The sequence below is a fragment of the Tachyglossus aculeatus genome, chromosome 12 (assembly GCF_015852505.1).
Source record: "Tachyglossus aculeatus isolate mTacAcu1 chromosome 12, mTacAcu1.pri, whole genome shotgun sequence".
NCBI lineage: Eukaryota > Metazoa > Chordata > Mammalia > Monotremata > Tachyglossidae > Tachyglossus > Tachyglossus aculeatus.
Window position 1 is genome coordinate 7,866,615 of NC_052077.1, and position 22,646 is coordinate 7,889,260.

At 42.6% G+C, this 22,646-nt stretch overlaps 1 non-coding gene across 1 annotated transcript; it reads right to left on the reverse strand.

Moving 5' to 3' along the window:
* Positions 1 to 21,838: 21,838 nt before the first annotated feature.
* On the reverse strand, positions 21,839 to 21,976 carry LOC119935894. Its single transcript, XR_005453492.1, has one exon. It is a non-coding gene; the product is annotated as a small nucleolar RNA SNORA7 (small nucleolar RNA).
* Between the last annotated feature and the right edge of the window lie 670 nt (positions 21,977 to 22,646).

Consider the following 22,646-nt stretch of genomic DNA (forward strand, 5'->3'; position numbering starts at 1 on the left):
CTGTGCTCCAGCATTGAGTTCAGGTTCTGTTGTCTCTGGATATTCAAAAAATACTTCCTGAATTAACTCGTACCATCTGTTGATAGGGGACACTAGGGATGAATGGTTCCCGATATGTCCCCTTTCTTCTCCATCCAAACCGCTACCTTGCTGGTCCAACCTCTCATCCTATCCAGACTGGATTACTGCACCAGCTTCCTTTCTGATCTCCCATCCTCCTGTCTCTCCCCACTTCAGTCTATACTTCACGCTGCTGCCCGGATCATCTTTGTACAGAAACGCTCTGGGCATGTTACTCCCCTCTTCAAAAATCTCCAGTGGCTACCAGTCAACCTACGCATCAAGCAAGAACTCCTCATTCTCGGCTTCAAGGCTGTCCATCACCTCGCCCCCTCCTACCTCACCTCCCTTCTCTCCTTCTCCAGCCCAGCCCGCACCCTCCACTCCTCTGCCACTAACCTCCTCACTGTATCTAGTTCTCACCTGTCCCGCCGTCGACCCCCAGCCCACGTCCTTCCCCTGGCCCGGAATGCCCTCCCTCCGCACATCCGCCAAGCTAGCTCTCTTCCCTTCAAAGCCCTACTGAGAGCTCACCTCCTCCAGGAGGCCTTCCCAGACTGAGCCCCCTTTTTCCTCTCCTCCTCCCCATCCCCCTCGCCCTACCTCCTTCCCCTCCCCACTGCACCTGTATATATGTTTGTACAGATTTATTACTCTATTTTACTTGTACATATTTACTATTCTGTTTATTTTGTTAATGGTGTGCATTTAGCTTCATTTCTATTTATTCTGATGACTTGACACCTGTCTGCATGTTTTGTTGTCTGTCTCTCCCTTCTAGACTGTGAGCCCATTGTTGGGTAGGGACCGTCTCTATATGTTGCCAACTTGTACTTCCCAAGTGCTTCTGCACACAATAAGTGTTCACTAAATACTATTGAATGAATGAATTAATTAATTAATTAATGAACAAGCCAAGTAGTTGAAACCTATTAAAAGACAGGCTCCAATTTCCATGGCAGTGTAAAGAGAGAGAGAGACCACAAGAATATTGAAGACAAATGACTATTGCTAAATGACATCTAAACCTCATTTCCATGTGCCTTTCCCAATAGTTGGTCTAAGTATCACTCCAATCAACCCATCAGTAGTACTTGAGTGCCCACCGTGTGCACAGTGCTAACGTGAGTGCAAGGGAGGAGAAAATCCCTCCAGATTGTAAGTTTGCTGTGGGCAGGAAACCCATCTACCAATTTTGTTATATTTTACTTAATCAAGCACTTAGTACAGTGCTCTGCACACAGTAAGTGTGCAATAAACCTCTGATTGACCGATTGATTGACTGATAAAATGGAATCACCCATCAAGAGATATAGATAAGCCCTGGTAGAGAGCATTCCGAATTATACTAATAATAATGATGGTATTTGTTAAGCACTTACTATGTGCAAAGCACTGTTCTAAGTGCTGGGGGGGGGTACAAGGTGATCAGGTTGTCCCACGTGGGGCTCACAGTCTTAATCCCCGTTTTACAGATGAGGGAACTGAGGCACAGAGAAGTTAAGTGACTTGCCCAAAGTCACACAGCCGACCGTCGGCAGAGCCGGAATTTGAACCCACGACCTCTGACTCCAAAGCCCGTGTTCTTTCCACTGAGACACACACGCGGTTAGTGCAGTCCTCTGCCTTCCCTGTTAAGCCACGTTCCCACTGGGGCCTAAACTTCAATAAGGGAATAGCCAAGCCAGGATGCAGCACCTCGCTACTGGAAGTATGAATCCACTCCATAAAATGTCACTTTACAAAACCCTGCACGAACGCTCTTTAAAAAAAAAAAAACACCTATATTCCACAAAGTGTCATTGTTCTAAAGAGGGGGAAATGCAGGGTTTTGGCTGCTCAGAGTACCAGCCTCTGAGACTGTGAAATATAGTGCTATGGTTGGGGGTGAGGAAAAGAAGCAGTGCCAAACTGCAGATCAAAGACTTACCTTCAGTTCCTTTCCTGTCAGCTGACCTGGCACTCAACACCTTTTGTTCAGCTCTACCACAAAGTCTGAAACCATTCAGAATGGATTGGCGGCTCCTCCTTCTTAGGTCAGATTTTTTTTCTAATTTTAAGCCAGTCTCTCTATGTCTCTGTCCCTGTCTCTCTCTCTCTCTCTCATGCCTGTCCGGCTCTGTCCTCACACTCGAATTTCCCTTCCCCATCTCATCATCGCAAGCCATATTCACTTATGAACACTAAATACTTCGATCTGTTAGAATTTAAATAAATAGAAGGCAAACTTCCCATTGCTAACAAAATATTTGTTTGGACAAGTACGGTATTAAAGGAGCTTTTAGCTGTGACTTATGAGCAAAACTCCTGTTGAGCATCCATTTATTTTTCATAAACAGCTATCAAAAATTGTCATTTTCATGGCCATCGGATTGATGGTTTCACTAACGGTGCTTTTCCTGAAGAGGTAGAAACTTGAGGTGAGAGAATTATCTGATGATGTTGAAGGAGAAATTATTTTGATCCTCTTCTTTCATATAACTGTATCATCATCATCATCATCAATCGTATTTATTGAGCGCTTTCTGTGTGCAGAGCACTGTACTAAGCGCTTGGGAAGTACAAGTTGGCAACATATAGAGACAGTCCCTACCCAACAGTGGGCTCACAGTCTAAAAGGGGGAGACAGAGAACAAAACCAAACATACTAACAAAATAAAATAAATAGATATGTACAAGTAAAATAAACAGAGTAACAAATACGTACAAACATATATACATATAAACAGGTGCTGTGGGGAAGGGAAGGAGGTATCATTTAAAATTGTTCTTTTTAGATTCACTGAGGATTTAACCAGTATACTGCAGGACTTTTTTCTGCTCTGTAACATTTTTGAGTAAATAAAAATGATTTTTAAATATACTTATAATTAATATGCAGACTTTATTAACAGAGTTTTGTTCAGTTGCTGAATATTTATTAATATGTCTTTGGTCATTGTGACCTCGTAATTATTAGATCATTAAAATATTAATTACCCCCAAAATGTTTATTCTAATTTTTTTTTTACTTCAAGTCTCCTGAAATGATAAATGACTGCACAACTTTTATTATATGCAAGACAGCCAAAAATCCAAACTGCACAAGCATTCTCCTCTCAACAGAAGTTTCCAATATACGGCAACGATAATATATAATTTCCAGCATGCTGCACTGTGGTGTTTTAGAAATGGACCGTAATGCAAGTCGAACACGAGGGAATTAATCTCTGATGTCCCTCTGTTTTGTGCCCCCTGCAAATATCACTTGTCGAGTTCAGCCCCTTCCTTTTACACAACATCATTCATTCACATCCTTCCACTTCTTCCTAACCGCTTGCCAATCTAATCCAGACCCTCTTCACCTGGACTGTCGTAAACTCCTTCTTGTTTGTCTCTTTAAAACAGTTCCCAACTCTGAAACGCTCTGAAAACTCCAGCTACAATTGCCTTTGACCATGTCTAAGGTGACCAGAGATCTGGTTACCTCAGAGAGGATGACAGAAGAGCCAATATGGGGCAAAGATAGAGGAGGTAGAAGGAGGGAGAGAAAGGGAAAAGGAAGAGAAAGAACAAAGGCAAAGCATAGGAAAAAATGTAGGAGGAAGGGGAAAGGAGAACAGGGGAATGAGGAGAGGGTGAAGGAAGAGAAGGGGACACATCCCCCACTATTCTGAGTACCACCTCTGGACTATACGCTCCTCTTCAAGACTGTAAGCTCCTTGTGGGGAGGGAACCTGTCTACCAACTCTATCCCCTCCCAAGAGCTTAGTACACTGTTCTACACACAGTAAGTGCTCGATAAGTACTGATTAACTGATTGATTGATTGACGTGGCAAGGGAACTACTGAGCTCCAAGACCTTCCCCATGGCCCAGATCATGGACAAAAAACCTCTGCCACCTCAGACCAAGTGACCAAGGATGTTCTGTCCCTGAGGGGCCCTAGCTCAGGCAGACAATCTCCCCCCTAGTCCTCCTCCTCCTTCTTCCTCTGTCTCCTCCTTCATTCCTCTACCACCTACTTAGGCGGGGGAGTTAAGTGATTTGCCCAAAGTCATACAGCAGGCAGGTGGCAGAGCCAGGATCAGAACCCAGATCCTTTGACTTCGAGGCCCATGGCTCCTTCTTCCAGGTCATGTCACTTAGTCACCAACCCCTAGGTCAATACAGAACAATCAAGGGTGGAAATTGTCCTCAGTTCTTGGGCGGCAGGACTAAGGCACCTCCTCACGGGCTCCACTGCCTTGCTCTCTCTTCTTCTGTGTTTACCTTGGACTTTATCTGCCGCACTTTCTCTGGAGCTTTCTTTTTCCGCCTCTCTCTTTGTCTAGTCCTGTGCCTCTCTGGTTCAGCATGCACTGCACTCATGGGCAGGGATGTCTGGTCTGTCATCTCTGGCTCTAGCTATTAGCTCTGGCTTTCTTCATTACCCTTTTTTACTCCGCCTCCAAAAGATACACTTCCAGTAGTTCCCACATTCAAAATGAAAAGTTCTCTTTCCCTCTCTATTTTACTATCCTCCCCTCCCACTCTCCCTCTTTATCTCCTGCCCCTCTTCCTCTCTCCTTCCCTTTCATTTTAGTTTAATTTGTTACTGTCGGAAAGGAAAGTGGGAAAATTTGTCATTTTACTTAAATAACAATTAGTGCATTATTATACCAACTCTACTGTATTGGACTCTCCCATGCCCTTATTTCAGGGCAAGCACTCAATAAATGATATTGATTGATTAACAGAGGTATGAGTATCAGTTAAAAAATCACTCCCAAACTCTGTAATTTCCATTTCTCCAGATTGGGAGAAACCCCAGTTGTGTCAAAGACATTATGTTTCTGCGTTATTTTAAAGCTAATCTCTTCCAACATTAGTATGATTATTTGTTTACTATCCAAAGAATCAATCAATCAATGATATTTATTAAGCTCTTACTGTGCACAGAGCATTGTACCAAGTGCTTGGGAGAGTGCAATACAATAGAATTGGTCACACACTTTCTGCTTAACATGAGCTTGTACTTGTACATATCTATTCTATTTATTTTATTTTGTTAGTATGTTTGGTTTTGTTCTCTGTCTCCCCCTTTTAGACTGTGAGCCCAGTGTTGGGTAGGGACTGTCTCTATATGTTGCCAATTTGTACTTCCCAAGCGCTTAGTACAGTGCTCTGCACATAGTAAGTGCTCAATAAATACGATTGATGATGATGATGATGATGAGCTCACAGTCTAGAGGGGGAGACAAGACATTAAGATGATTGTTACAAATATGTACATAAGTTACTTTGGGGCTGAGAGTGGGTTGAATATCAAGTGCCCACAGGGTATCGATCCAAGTGCATAGACAACGAAATATGACTTCTCTTTGACCTAAAAAGTCATTTTTTTAATGAAACCTTAAATTAGATTGAAAATTATCCTCAAAAGACTGAATCTCTTTGAAAGAAGCCTACGACATTTAGGACAGCTATTACCATTGCTCCTTGAGCTTGAAACTGAAGAGTTGTTTCCACTTCATATTTTGATTTTCCTCTACTATTAGTTAATGCTCTGGCTTGTTAAAATCCTATGGCTGGTAGTAAAACTTGTGAGTGGGGTATTGCAACTACTGGCCTCAGAACATTAATGATCTCTAAAAACATTAAGCGGGTGAAGCGTTTTCAGTTATAAAATGGTAAGATTAGATGTAAATCCAAAATTAGAAAATGCTTAGGAATTTCTAAACATAAGCAATTTAGGCAGATGGTCCTAACCATCCAGCCAAATGTTTCATGTTCACTAAAAGGAATTCACCCCACTGAGTGGAAGGGCAGGTGTTGCTATCAGTCGGTCAATAAATATTTTTTTAATGGCATTTCTTCAGCACTTACTATGTACCAGGCAATCTATTAAATTCTGGGGTATATACAAACTAATCAGGTTGGAAACAAGTCTTGCCTCATGTAGGGCTCGCAGTTCTTAAGCCCCATTGTACAGATGCAGAAACTGGGGTACAGAGATATGAAGTGACTTGCCCAAGGTCACACAGCAGACAAATTGTGGAGTTGGGAATTGAATCCAGGTCCTTCTGACTCTTAGGCCCAGGCTCTATCCCTTAGACCACATTTTTTTTTTTTTTTACTGAGCACTTACTGTGTGCAGAGCCCTTGTGAGAGTACTATACTAAGCACTGGGGAGAGTAAAGTGCACAAAGTTGTTCTTTGTCACTTGTTCCAATTTTAATATTGCTACCGAAAAGACAGGGACTGGTTGAAATTTTTCTCTCTGAAGGTGTCATCCGTTGTGGTATTTGAGAAGCAACTGGAGCCAGTCAAATCCCAGAGCAAATAATAATAATAATAATTTTGGTATCTGTCAGGGGCTTACTCTGTGTGAAGCACTGTTATAAGAGCTGGGGTAGGATCACCTTGTAACCGCCCCAGCGCTTAAAACAGGGCTTTGCACGTAGTAATCACTTAATATGTGCCATTATTATTATTATTATTGTTAACTGCCCCGGCACTTAGAATAGTGCTTTGCACGTAGTAAGCGCTTAATAAATGCCATCATCATTATTATTATTAACCGCCCCAGCGCTTAGAACAGTGCTTTACATGTAGTAAGCGCTTAATAAATGCCATCATTATCATTATTATTAACCGCCCCAGTGCTTAGAACAGTGGTTTGCACGTAGTAAGCGCTTAATAAATGCCATCATTATTATTATTATTGTTAACCGCCCCAGTGCTTAGAACAGTGGTTTGCACGTAGTAAGCACTTAATAAATGCCATTATTATTATTATTATTGTTAACTGCCCCAGAGCTTAGAATAGTGCTTTGCACGTAGTAAGCGCTTAATAAATGCCATCATTGTTATTATTATTGTTAACCACCCCAGCGCTTAGAACAGTGCTTTGCACGTAGCATGTGCTTAATAAATGCCATTATTATTATTGTTAACCGCCCCAGCTCTTAGAATAGCGCTTTGCATGTAGTAAGCGCTTAATAAATGCCATCATTATTATTATTATTGTTAACCTTCCCAGCGCTTAGAACAGTGCTTTACACATAGTATGCACTTAATAAATGCCGTTATCATTATTATTGTTAACCACCCCAGCGCTTAGAACAGTGCTTTGCACATAGTAAGCTCTTAATAAATGCCATCATTATTATTATTATTGTTAACCGCCCCAGCGCTTAGAACATTGCATTGCATGTAGTAAGCACTTAATAAATGCCATTATTATTATTATTATTGTTAACCGCCCCAGCGCTTAGAACAGTGCTTTGCACATAGTAAGCTCTTAATAAATGCCATCATTATTATTATTATTGTTAACCGCCCCAGCGCTTAGAACATTGCATTGCATGTAGTAAGCACTTAATAAATGCCATTATTATTATTATTATTGTTAACCGCCCCAGCGCTTAGAACAGTGCTTTGCACATAGTAAGCGCTTAATAAATGCCATCATTATTATTATTATTGTTAACCGCCCCAGCGCTTAGAACATTGCATTGCATGTAGTAAGCACTTAATAAATGCCATTATTATTATTATTATTGTTAACCGCCCCAGCGCTTAGAACAGTGCTTTGCACATAGTAAGCGCTTAATAAATGCCATCATTATTATTATTATTGTTAACCGCCCCAGCGCTTAGAACATTGCATTGCATGTAGAAAGCACTTAATAAATGCCATTATTATTATTATTATTGTTAACCGCCCCAGCGCTTAGAACAGTGCTTTGCACATAGTAAGCGCTTAATAAATGCCATCATTATTATTATTATTATTACACTATAACCAGGTTGGACCAGTCCATGTCCCCCATGGAGCTCAAAGTCTTAGTCCCCATGTTGCAGATGAGGAAACTGAGGCACCGAGAAGTGAAGGGATTTGCCTGTGGTCACACAGCAGACAAGTGGCAGAGCCAGGATTAGAATCCTGGTTTTCTGATTCCCAGCCCCGTGCTCTTTCCACTAGGCCACACTGCCAATGAGGATCAGGTGGCTAACCCCGAACAGATTGAGGTGAGGGAAGAAAATAACTGTCCACTGAAATACATTGCCATGCTCAGTGTCTTTCAGACACCCACCGTGTTTAGGCTGCAGATGTTCACAACGCAGACCCTTCCCTCACCGATTCTCTACCCAAAGTGGGGAAGGTGAGAGAAATAAAGTCCACTGATGAACTCACGCTATTTCGCTCATACTCTGAAACAGAAATACATCCTGTTTGGAAAACAAAGTTCAAGCATCTCCATCTGTGCAGAAACTATGACCTCCCCCTTCTCCGTTCGCTTCTCTCCACCGCTTTCCTCTGCTCCCTATATCACTAGCAAACAAAACCATAAGCTTGGGGCCAAAAGCCAAATATACTCGGTTTATCCACGAACACATGAAATTTCCTTGAAATTCTAAAATGGTAAAAAAAAGAGGGTGGGTTTATTTTAATTCACACTAACACTTTAATTCAGTATCATCAGCATCTACTGAAGCAGCATGGCCTAGAGGATAAAGCACCAGCCTGGGAGGCCGAAGGACCTGGGTTCTAATGCCGGCTCCACCACTTGTCTGCTGTGTGACCTTGGACAAGTCATTTCACTTTTCTGGACCTCAGTTATCTCATCTGAAAAATGGTGATTAAGACGGTGAACCCCATGTTGGACAGGGACTGTGTCTGACCCAATTAGCTTGTATCTATCCCAGAACTTAGTACAGTGTCTGGCACATACTAAGCACTTAACAAATATCATTAAATACATCTAACTGAGCACCAGTTATAATGATAACAACAATTCTGGTATTTTTTAAGTATCTACTGTACTAAGCACCAGGGTAGAGACAAGATAATCAGGTTCCACATGGGACTCACAGTCTTAGCAGGAGGGAGGACAGGTATTGAATCCCCATTCTGTAGATGAGGGAATTGAGGCACAGAGAAGTGAAGTGACTGGCTCAAGGTCACACAGCAGACAAGTGGCAGAGTCAGGATTGGAACTCAGGTCTGACACCCTACGCTCTTTCTGCTTGGTCATGCTACTTGCCAATTTGGGGAAGAGGATGGTGCCGGGTGATTGAGGAACACTCAAAAGAAAAGGCAAAATCTGTGCCCTTAAGGAGCAGACAATGTAATATAGACAGTAGTTATAAATTGTCAAATCATACTACCTGCTCTGCCCTAAGGAGGTAGTTCTTAAAGTATTACCTTTAGTACTTTAGGTACTTTCATAACAAGTTGTCTTACCTCCTTCCCTTCCCCACAGCACCTGTATATATGTATATATGGTTGTACATATTTATTACTCTATTTATTTATTTATTTATTTATTTTACTTGTACATTTCTATCCTACTTATTTTATTTTGTTGGTATGTTTGGTTCTGTTCTCTGTCTCCCCCTTTTAGACTGTGAGCCCACTGTTGGGTAGGGACTGTCTCTATGTGATGCCAATTTGTACTTCCCAAGCGCTTAGTACAGTGCTCTGCACATAGTAAGCGCTCAATAAATACGATTGATTGATTGAAGTTGTTGTTGTTATGAAAAAATGTTATGAAAAAAATGGTATGCTAGCACTCACCACTTTACAGATGCCATATGCATGTTACACCCAAATGTTTAATACTAACACTAATAATAATGGCATTTGTTAAGCACTTACTATGTGTAAAGCACTGTTCTGAGCGCTGGGGAGGGATACAAGGTGATCAGGTTGTCCCACGTGGGGCTCACAGTCTTAGAGAAGCAGCGTGGCTCAGTGGAAAGAGCACGGGCTTTTTGGAGTCAGAGGTCATGGGTTCGAATCCCGACTCCGCCACATGTCTGCTGTGTGATCTTGGGCAAGTCACTTCACTTCTCTGGGCCTCAGTTACCTCATCTGTAAAATGGGGATTAAGACTGTGAGCCCCACATGGGACAACCTGATCACCCTGTATCCTCCCCAGCGCTTAGAACAGTGCTTTGCACATAGTAAGCACTTAACAAATGCCAATTATTATGATTAATCCCCATTTTACAGATGAGGTAACTGAGGCTCAGAGAAGTTCAGTGACTTGCCCAAGGTCACCCAGCAGAAATGTGGCAGAGCCGGGATTCAAACCCATGACCTCTGATATATATGTATATATGTTTGTACGTATTCATTACTCTATTTATTTTACTTGTACATACCTATTCTATTTAATTTATTTTGTTAATATGGTTTGTTTTGTTCTCTGTCTCCCCCTTCTAGGCTGTGAGCCCACTGTTGGGTAGGGACCGTCTCTATATGCTGCCACCTTGTACTTCCCAAGCACTTAGTACAGTGCTCTGCACACAGTAAGCGCTCAATAAATACGATTGATTGATTGATTGATTGACTCCAAAGCCCGTGCTCTTTCCACTGAGCCACACTGCTTCTCTACTTCTTCCTACGCCACCTTTCCGTACTCTGGTCTGTAGTTTGTGCTGCGTTCAGTCAGGGGCCCAGAGTGGGAAGAATGGCCCCGAGTTGTTCAGCAGTGTTCGATTTGAAACACACAACGAAAACATATGGTAGAGCAGAACTGAGGGTGCTTGATAGTGAGAAAGTAGACATGGATGCTCTACGAAAGGGAGGAAATCCAGCACGGGCCTGGTAGCTAGAAGGACCTGGATTCTATTCCTGGCTCCGCCACTTAATAATGGCATTTATTAAGTGCTTACTATGTGCAAACCACTGTTCTAAGCACTGAGGAGGTTACAGGGTGATCAGCTTGTCCCACGGGGGGCTCACAGTCTTCATCCCCATTTTACAGATGAGGCAACTGAGGCCCAGGGAAGTGAAGTGACTTGCCCAAAGTCACACAGCTGACAGTTGGTGGAGCCGGGATTTGAACCCATGACCTCTGACTCCAAAGCCCGGGCTCTTTCCACTGAGCCATGCTGCTTCTATTCTCCTTGTCTGCTGTGTGACCTTTGGCAAGTCACTTCACTTCCCTCGGCCTCAGTTACCTCCTCCGTAAAATGGGGATTAAGACTGTGAGCCCTGTGTGGGACAGGGACTGTGTCCAAACTGATTAACTCGTATCTACCCCAGTGCTCAGTTCATTCATTCATTCAATCATATTTATTGAGCGCTTACTGTGTGCAGAGCGCTGTACTAAGCGCTTGGGAAGTACAAGTTGGCAACATAGAGAGACGGTCCCTACCCAACAGCGGGCTCAGTTCAGTGCCTGGCACAAAGTAGGCACTTAACAAATACCATTAACAACAACGACCCTCCCTCTGCCCTCCCTCTGCCCATCCGCCAAGCTAGCTCTCTTCCTCCCTTCAAGGCCCTGCTGAGAGCTCACCTCCTCCAGGAGGCCTTCCCAGACTGAGCCCCCTCCTTCCTCTCCCCCTCGTCCCCCTCTCCATACCCCCATCTTACCTCCCTCCCTTCCCCACAGCACCTGTATATATGTATATACGTTTGTACATATTTTTTTTTACTCTATTTATTTATTTATTTAATTTATTTGTACATATCTATTCTATTTATTTTATTTTGTTAGTATGTTTGGTTTTGTTCTCTGTCTCCCCCTTTTAGACTGTGAGCCCACTGTTGGGTAGGGACTGTCTCTATATGTTGCCAATTTGTACTTCCCAAGCGCTTAGTACAGTGCTCTGCACATAGTAAGCACTCAATAAATATGATTGATGATGATGACCCACTCATGCTGGAATGACTGAGAGGATGAAGGACAGAGAAATGCCCGATGCATGCTTAATGTTCCCAACAAAAGGGAAAAGGCACTTGGTGTTTCTCTCCCTTAGAAGCTTCCCCATAGTCCTTTGTCTTTTGATGAGTATGTATGTGTGTGTATTTGTGTGTGTATATAATAATAATAATAATAATGGCATTTGTTAAGCACTTACTATGTGCAAAGCACTGTTCTAAGCGCTGGGGAGGTTACAAGATGATCAGGTTGCCCACGGGGGGCTCAAAGTCTTAATCCCCATTTTACAGCTGAGGTAACTTAGGCCCAGAGAAGTGAAATGACTTGCCCAAAGTCACACAGCTGACAACTGGCGGAGCCGGGGTTTGAACCCACGACCTGCGACTCCAAAGCCTATGCTCTTTCCATTAGAGCCATGCTGCTTCTCTGAGTCTCTATCTCCCTGGGTTTGCATTACTGAGTGACGCCTGTGGGTTTGGATAAATGCAGTATGCAAAAGATCACACATGTGAAGCATGTTTTCCTTTCCAGTCCCGAGTGGCCCCAGGAGTCACAGCGGTTTCTATTTTTTTTTTATGGTATTTGTTAAGCGCTTACTATGTGCCAGGCACTGTTCTAAGCGCTGGGTAGATATAAACTAATCAGGTTGAATTTAGTCCCTGTCCTACATTGGGGCTCCCAATCTTAATCCCCATTTTACACCCCATTTTACAGATGGAGTAACTGAGGCACAGAAGTGAAGTGACTTACCCAAGGTCCCACAGCAGGCAAGCGGCAGAGCCAGGATTAGAACCCAGGTTCTTCTGATTCCCAGGCCCGTGCTCTTTTCACTAGACCACACTGCTATAGAGAAGCAGCGTGGCTCAGTGGAAAGAGCACAGGCTCTGGAGTCAGAGGTCATGGGTTCAAATCCCGGCTCCGCCGCTTGTCAGCTGTGTGACTTTGGGCAAGTCACTTCACTTCTCTGGGCCTCAGTTCCCTCATCTGTAAAATGGGGATGAAGACTGTGAGCCCCATGTGGGACAACCTGATCACCTCGTAACCTCCCCAGCGCTTAGAATGGTACTTTGCACATAGTAATTGCTTAATAAATGCCATTGTTATTATTATTATTATTATTATTATTTCTGTTCTTACCTGTTCCTGTCACTGCTACTGTCTGTGCAGGGGACTCGGCACTGAGGACCAAATTTTGGTGACTACCTGTTTCCCTGTGACTGTCCCTACTCAAGCAGTGTCTTTGGCGAGCTGGATTTGCCTCTATCTCCCTAAACTTGGGCAACATCTGGGCAATTCCGTTATCTCAGATAACACTCTGATCTTCTCAGGGCCTCTGGATTGAAAGGTTCTTGTTTCCGGAAACTTTTTGGCCTGAGAACCCACATAAATATAACGAAGATGGCTTTCGCAGGCCATCCACACCAAGCCTTAAGGATGAAGGAGCAAATATTGTGAAGGAAAACATCTCCTCTGCTCTGACACTTTTGCAAATAGGTTGAGTAGAACCTACTGTGTTTACTTTTCCTGACATTTGTTTTCAATCAATTATCCCACTTTTTTCCCCTTTTCTAATTCATTGCAAGCAACTTTGTGATAAAAATAAATAAAACGTGTTTTCCCTCTTGGCTATTCTCCACAGGGCATGAGATGTTTTCCCTGGTTTGCTGCTTTTTCACTTTCAACCCAGAATCTGCCTTTAACATTTCAGTCGAGGAGCTGGGCGACTAAAAGAGCTAGCAGTTGTCTGTGTGGTTCTCTTTGTTTCTAGTTTCCTCCTGAACTTAGCCCGCTCAAGGTCACAGAGTGAGAAATGGAAACCCCATCAGAAATCTGCCCTGCGAAAAGTATACGATGATCTCCATCCCCAAAAAGTTATGGCTTCATTTCAGAGATGCTGCGCTTTGGCTCCAGAAGAAGGTTTCCATAAAAAATGAACAGGGGAACATATGAAGCGACTGTTCCAGTCACAGTAATTTATCATACCAGTCACACAGATGCACCGAGGCCTGGCTGCCGGAACATCTGTCTTTCGGTTGTGCCAAGATCAATTATCTTCTTCTTGCGGCTGCATGACCACCGCTGTATCTTACATCAGTAGAGGCTAAAATGGCCTGCTACAGTAGACCATCCCAGGAGGATTTAACTCGAACCAGATTCACCAAACTCAATCGAGCATGCATTCCTTCGGTACATGTGTGGCTAATCTGTTTTTAATTGAACTCTACTGTTTTCATCTATTTAGTAAACAAATGCGCCAAGGTGTAAAAGCCGCCGTCTGTTTACAACACAAACAGTTTGCAGCTTGCGGAAGCTTTGGGAGGGCAATGTTGGCAGCCCTCAGAGCTGAAAGCGTTCAGTGCTAGAGGTATTTCTTTCTACTTTTGTGCTTCATTTCTGCCTTCCTTGCGACTGAGTCCCAGCTGTTTAGCCCACATGACGCGATGGCCGATGAAGGTGCTCAAACTGCCTCACCATGCAGACATTTCATGTGCCAATTCCTTTTCTCGCTAGAAAGGAAGTGTTTAAGGACTTTTATGGAAAAGGCACATTTATTTTCGGTGGGGTGGGACTGGGAAATGTGGCTCCTTCATTGCATGCTCAACAGTACGTTGTGACTCTTTCTTCCAAGAGGAAGCAAGATTCTTGATCTGAATTTTTCCATTTTCCATTTTCCCTCCACCTCAAAACAGAAAAAAGAGAAACCCTCCCTGAGAAAAACGTCCTTCCTTACTTGATCTAATTCCCACCGCTGCACACTTCCCCAGAACTTGGTACAGTTCTCTGTGCACAATAAGTGCTTAATAAATACTATTACTCTTACCTTGCCCTTATTTTCTGCTGCTTTTTGGCTTAATGAAAACTATTACTCTTACCTTACCTTTATTTTCTGCTGCTTTTTGGCTTAATGAATCTATTACTCTTACTTTACCTTTATTTTCTGCTGCTTTCTGGGATCAAAACACTTTCTGTGACCAGCGAATTGGGATTTTCTTTCCAACCACTTCAGAAAAACATAGTGACTAAACTGCGGCTTGCCTCGTCTTCACTCATTCATTCATTCATTCATTCAATCGTATTTATTGAGCGCTTACTGTGTGCAGAGCACTGTACTAAGCGCTTGGAAAGTACAATTCGGCAATAGATAGAGACAATACCTACCCAACAATGGGCTCACGGTCCCTAAGCCCTTGAGTGTGCTCTGCACATAGTAAGCATGCCATAAATACCATTAGTGGATTTTGACTGATTGAAAGATCATCAAAGGAGTAATGAAACCACTGAATCTTCCCCCATTTCCAGGGTCACCACCAATCAGTCAGTTGATCAACGGTATTTGTGAAATGTTACTGGGTGCAGAGCACTGTACTAAGTGCTTGAGACAGCACAATTCAACAGAGTTGTTAGACCTGCTCCCTGGTCGAATGAAGTCCCAGGGGGAATGATGGCTCTAGACGATAATAATAATAATGGCATTTGTTAAGCGCTTACTATGTGCAGAGCACTGTTCTAAGCACCGGGGGGATAGAAGGTGATCAGGTTGTCCCACGTGGGGCTCACAATCTTAATCCCCATTTTACAGATGAGGTAACTGAGGCTCAGAGAAGTTAAGTGACTTGCCCACAGTCACACAACAGACATGTGGCAGAGCCTGGATTCGAACCCACGACCTCTGACTCCCAAGCCCGGGCTCTTTCCACTGAGCCACGCTGTAATTCCCAACCTGCCCAAGCCCCCCCATCCTCCTCCTTCCCTCCATGGAGCTCACCCTCTGGGCCTCAGTTACCTCATCTGTAAAATGGGGATCGAGACTGCGAGCCCCAATGTGGGACAGGGCCTGTGTCCAACCCGATTTGCTTGTATCCACCCCAGCACTTAGTACAGTGCCTGGAACATAGTAAGTGCTTAACAAATACCATCATTATCATTATTATTGTAGGTCTTACGATGAGGGGTTGAGAGGGACTTCTTCAGAGTAACAGAAGTAAGGATTTAGAAATACATTAATACTGTAGAATTAATTGGAGCCCAGAGTGGGCTGAGATGTTCTCTGTATCCCAGCTAAAACCGGCCAGATCATGTGGAAACCACTAGGTAACTATCAATTAATGATTAGCATTTCCCAATGATCTCTCATTTTCTTTCAGATACCTGAATAATAATGATAATGCAACTTATCATTATTACGGTATTTGTTAAGCGCTTACTATGTGTCAAGCACTGTACTAAGTAAGCTCTGGGGTAGATACAAGTCAGTCAGGTTGGACACAGTCCCTGGCCCACATGGGGCTCACAGTCTAAATAGGAGGGAGAACACGTATTGCATTTGACTCTATTTCTCTGTCTATGTTGCCATGGCGCTATGTTTCTCATTAATTACTGCTTATTTAGCAAGGGGGAAAACAATCACCTCTCCCCACATTAGACTGCTGTATCAATTAATCATGATGCTGTCCTTCATTTTAGCAAAGTCTCAAAGTGACATCTAGTGGAATACCCAACCCCTGTGGGGAAATTTAATTAAACTACAGGTCCCTTTATACCAGCACAAATATTATGAAGGAAAACAACTCAACTCCTCTGACATTTTTGCAAATAGGTTCAGTAGAATCCATTGTGTTTGCTTTTACTGACATTTGTTTTTCAGTCAATTATCTCTCATGGTTATTTTTTCGCCTTCATAATTTATTGTGAGCAACTTCGCCATAATAATAAATACAAAGTTTCCTTTCTGGTGGGGAGGAAGCATACACTCACTTTGCACTTTTCTCTGAGGTCTCCATTATTTTGGAATCACTGGGAAGCAGAAGTCTACCCACCGGGGAATTTAATTCTGAGAAAAGAGAAACTTTTGCTACCCGTATAACCATTAAACTTTGGCCAACATGGTATACTAAACACAGCTTCCTAAGAGACAGCTAGATCTGACAATCATTCCCCTCTCTAGACTGTAAGTTCGTGGGCAGGAAATTAGTCTACCAACTCTACCGTATTGTACTCTCTCAACACTTAGTACAGTGCTCTGCACTTAGTACAGTGCTCTTTTTATTCTTTTATCTTGTGAGTTCCCAGGACAGGGATCATGTTTAATTCTTAACTGCGTATTCTCTCCCAGTGCTCAGTATGGAGTTCCGCACACAGTAAGTGCTTAAAACATACTATTAATACTACCAATCTGCCCCAAATCACTTTGCTTCCACTTCCATTAATAATAATAATAATAATGGCATTTATTAAGCGCTTACTATGTGCAAAGCACTATTCCCCACTCTGCTTAGATTATAAGGTTCTTGAGGGCAGGAACCGTGTCTACTTGCCCTAGTTCTCTCCTAAGTGCTTAGTGCAGTGCTTTACCTGAATAAGCACACTAAAAACACTACTGATTGCTCCTTTGAAACTTCTGCTCAGAAACTGACTTATTGAGGGGGCTTTTTAACAAGAAATTGAGATTCTTTCTCTTGCTCTGCAAGAGTCCATTGAAAAATCCACTCCAGGATAATTCAAAGATGAAAGGCCTCCCTTCCCCTCAGGCACACCCTTTGCTTTCCTCCTCTTCTTCTCTACTCATCTGCTTATCAGAATACCTTTCTACCACTTCAAAACGAAAATGCTAGTTGTCCAAATGTACCCACCCACCTTGAGCAAATTGGGCCGAACTCATTCCATTACCCAAAATGGAAGATACTTCCCACTTATCTCGGTTCTGTATAAGAATCCAATCAGACTTCGATTAAACAGATTATTTTAAGGTAAAAACTGGTTTAAAACCTAACAAAGGGACACTGTGTGTTTCCCAGCTCTTCAAAAACTTTTACATTTGTGCAACTGCTTCTCTTCAGCAAGCAGCACTGATTTTCACTAGAGGAAGATATATTTTTGTCCAGGCTTTATAAGGAGCAAAGGTGGAATTCAGCTGAGTTATATAATACTCAGCATAACATAAAATTTAAAAGCCCCAGCTGGGAAGCTCATCAGCAGTTTCTTTAAATATTTTCATTCTGCTAACACTAGATGTAAATCTGAATGTTCAGTATTCTGAACAAAAGATATCTGTCACTAAAATGTGGCTAATGCTTTTCATAACATTGTTTCCAAAAGAATGTATGGCTTAAAATAATATATCTGGAACTTTTTATGGTATTTGTGAAGTGCTTAATATATATCCAAACACTGTTCTAAGCACTACGGTTGGTACAAGTTAATTAGGTTGGACAGAGTCCCTGACCCGCTTAGGGCTCACAGACTAAACTTGTCGAAAACTTCCTATTCTAAATCCCATTTGTTTCAGAGAGATCTGAATTAGGATTCTACTCTTTCAAATACGACATAACCTGACTTTCCGTGGAACTTAAAGAAGTTTATTTCATTAACTCTTAAATCACCCACAAGGAGTAGGGTGTAGCCTTGTGAGAGGTTCCCTAAGACAGCCTGGCAAATATCTATCCCAGTTTCTCCTCACGCTTCTCTGGCTGTTTCTTCTTCCCAATCTTTTTCACTCACTCTTTCTTTGCTTCCTGATGCTTTCAGAAATTGTTTTCAAAGCAATTCATGACATTCAATAATATATGTATACTCACACCCACACATATATCTAAACACACACTACACACACACACTAAACATCGTCTTAAATCCCATTCGTTTCAAAGATACTTGGATTTGGGTTGCACTTTTTTACAGTACTATAGAATCTGAGTTTCCTTGGAACGCAAAGCAGTCTACTAACATTCTCTCATTAAGTCTTTCACCACCCACAAGAAGGAGAATGAAGACCTGTGAAAGGTTCATTCTGGGAGAAAGCCATGAGCTCTTTGTGGGCAGGGAATGTGTCTCTCCCAAGTGCTCAGTACAGTGCTCTGCACACAGTAAGAACTCAATAAATATGACTGAATGAATGAATGCAACATTGCAGGAGAGCCTAGGGGAGAACCACTGCCACTACCTTCTGCTCCCTTTTCTCCCCCAATCCTGTCACATAACCCCGGTTTTACTATTTCAAATTCATTATTACATCATTCCCCCCTCTAGACTGTAAGTTCGTGGGCAGGAAATTAGTCTACCAACTCTACCGTATGGTACTCTCTCAACACTCAGTACAGTGCTCTGCACATAGTAAAAACTCGATAAACACCATTGATTGATTGATGGGTTGGTTTGCTGCAACTCTACCCTCTCTAGTTCTTGCTTGACAACATTATTACTCCCTCATTCACTCCCATGCCCATTGCCGCCACCAACTATTCTAGATTTTGAATTCCCTCTGAAGCCTCCGGGGCCACCACCTCTGCCCTCTTTGGCCCACGATGACCTAGTCATCATGGCAAACTCAAAACCAGCAGGCATGAGCTCCCCTAACTCCCCCCCTCACTTCCCCAACTAGCTCCCTCCCATAAATCTATTCTTTCATTCTTCCCAGCCACATCTCAAGAGGAGAGCTCCTTATCTCATCCAAAATTTCATACAAAATCTACCTGTTCATCTGAATCCCTAAATTTGCCCCATTGCTCCAAATGATAAGTGGATATAAGAATAGAGAAGCAGCGTGGCTCAGTGGAAAGAGCCCAGGCTTTGGAGTCAGAGGTCATGGGTTCAAATCCCGGCTCTGCCAGTTGTCAGCTGTGTGACTCTGGACAAGTCACTTAACTTCTCTGTGCCTCAGTTACCTCATCTGTAAAATGGGGATTAAGGCTGTGAGCCCCCCGTGGGTCAACCTAATCACCTTGTAACCTCCCCAGTGCTTAGAACAGTGCTTTGCACATAGTAAGCACTTAGTAAATGCCAGTATTATTATTATTATTACTATATCCCTGATTGGCTTGGATTTAATACAAACTAATGAGAAGGCTCTATGTTTCTTAATCAAGTTAATTAGTATGCCAAACAACTGGCCCAACATCAGGCAAATGTACATCCAGGCCGACACTGCTCTATCACTGAAGATTTGTCTGTCACCTCTTTAATGACGCCCATAACCTTGGCATCGTCCTCGACTCATCGCTCTCCTTCCACCCACACATTCAAACTGTCACCAAAGCCTGTCAGCTCAACCTTCACAACATCGCTACAATCCACCCTTTTTCTCCCAATTCAAACTGCTACCATGCTGATCCAAGTACTTAGCTTATCTTGCCTTGACTACTGCATTTGCCTCCTCACTGACCTCCAGGCCTCCTGTCTCTCCCCCCTCCAGTCCATATTTCTGTCTGCTGCATGGATCATTTTTCAGCAAAAAAATTCAGTCCACGTCTCCCACTCCTCGAGAAGCTCCAATGGCTGACCATCCACCTCTGAATCAAACAGAAACTCCTTACCGTTGGCTTTAAGGCACTTAATCAACTCTTCCCACCCTACCTCACTTCGCTGATCTCCTAACTCCAGCCCAGCCCACATACTCCACTCCTCGAGCGCCGGCTTACTCACTGTGCCCTGATTTCATCTATCTTGCCACGGATCCCTCTTCCATATCCTCTCTCTGGCCTGGAATTCCCTCCTCATCCATATTCACCAGACCAACACTCCCTTCATTTTCAAAGCAAGACCTCCAAGAGGTCTTCCCTCTTTTCCTCAGCTCGCTCTCCCTTCTGTGTATTCTATGCCCTTGGATCTGTAGCTTTGGGGCAATTAATATTCATGCCACCCTCAATCCCAGTGTACTTATGTACATATTTTTAAATTATGTATTTTAAATTACTCAGTTACTTATATCGCTATCTGTCTCACCCTCTAAACTGTAAGCTCATGATGAGAGGGAGTATGTCTGCTAATTCTGTTCTATTCTCCCAGGTGCTCAGTACAGTGCAAGTAGTAAGTGCTCAATAAGTATGATTGATTGATTGATTGATAGATAAGTGTTCAAAACATTAAATGGGTTGGGTCATAGGTTTATAGAGGACAGAAGATTTGTCCATCACAAACTACTGTCACTTATCATTGGCTAGCCTAAAGACATCAACCAATCAATTGTATCTACTGAACGCTTACTGTGTGCAGATCACTGGAATAAGAGCTCGGGAGAGCACAACACAACAATACCACAGGCACATTCCCTGCCCACAACGAGCTTACAGTCTATACATCAAGGGATTAGCATATGATTTTGTGATCATTTTTCCAATATTGTCCTGGACCCAGATGTAAAGTTTTCAGGTCATGAGTTTTCCATTTTTTAAAATCTAGGCACTGCAGCAACTATTTTCCAAACTTATCCTTCATAAATTCTCAAAGATGGTAACCCTGTAATGACTTGAGGTAATTTGCTATTTTGGTACCACGCTTTGCCTTAACTGTTTTCAGGTACTAGAGAAGAATAAGTGTTTGTGCAACAAAGAATCTTCTGAGGCCAAAAAGTCAGACTTTTGATACGTGTCAATCTGTCCTGTAGAGCAAATGATAGTACTTCAGATCAAAGTACTAAATATCAATATCATCATAATTATTATTACTAATGTGAATCAGGTACCCACAGCTTTCTGGATACAACCAGATTATCTGAGGGATTTTAAACATTATGGACAGTATGTAGAGGAGGACAGCTGGCCGGCTCAAGAGGATTCACAGCTGTCGCTGGGAAAACTGCCCAATATGGGAGTAAAATAACTATAATAGTAAGAATAAGACTTTGATTTATATATAGCACCTTCTTTATGAGGAACTCAATACATGATATGGGTTGCGTCGAGTTTGTAGAAGACGAGAGCAGTCTTCTGAATTGTTCAGACAGTGCTCGACTCGACCTGATTTAAGGAACCTTAGATAAAAACTGTAACAATTCAACAAAACAGCACTTATCAATAATGAAAAACAGTGGTATTTGTTAACCGCTTACTTTGTGCCAAGCACCACACTAAGCACTGGGTAGAAATAATACAACTATATCAGATAGTTTCTTTCCCACACGGGGCTCGTAGTCTCCGGAGATAGGTCTTATCTTTTCTTACGCTGCTGAGCTGTCCCTGACCCATAGCGACTCCATGGATACATCTTTCCCAGAATGTCCCGCCTCCATCTGCAATCATTCTGGCAGTGGATCCATAGAGTTAAACAGAATTGATTTACCACTGCCTTCTTCCGTGCAGTAAACTTGAGCCTCTACCCTCTACTCTCTCCCATTCTGCTGCTGCCCTGCACAGGTGAGTTTTGATTTGTAGCAGATTGCTTTCCACTCACTAGCTACTGCCCAAGCTAGGAATGGAATGGTTAGGCCTTTGCTTGACTCTCCCTACCACAGCCAAAACTGGTAGAGTACTGGAAATTCTCCAGGCGTGACCCTGAGAGGAGTCTAGAGATGGGAGAAGGTATTTAATCCTCATTTTACAGATGAGAACAGATCCGAAGTTAGAACAAAAGTTTCCTGATTCGCTGTCTAGTGCTCTTTTCGCTAGGCTATACTGCTTCTAAATCAACCAACAGTACTTAGTGAGCACCTACTACATACAAAAGAGCAATGGGAGGTTATAAGTCCTTACTTATCTAGAGGTTGGAGAGGTGGTTAACTGGCAGTGAGGAGCACATAAATGGGACTGATTAGAAAGCAATTTGTGACAGTCTCATGAAGGAGGCGTGATTTCAGGAGGATACTGAAAATGGGAAGAGCTGTCGAGGTTGCAGGCTTCAGAGACGGGAAGGATGGTGCAGATGTAGTCTCTGTGATGAGGAAATTAGGTGGAGAGAAGGATTTAGGAGGAAAGACAAAGAATTTGGTTTTGAATATATTGAGTTTGAGGTGCGAGCGGGATTTTTTTTAGAGATGTTCTGGAGGCAGGATGAAATATGACACTGCAGAAAAAGAGAGAGGTCACAGGGTTGGAGAGATACATTTAGAAGTTGTCTGCATACAACAGATAATATATATATATATGTATATTCTTATATGCATATATATATATAACCTTTAAATGAGTGATCGCAAAAAATTATTCTTGAACTTGCATATTCAATTTTTTTCTCC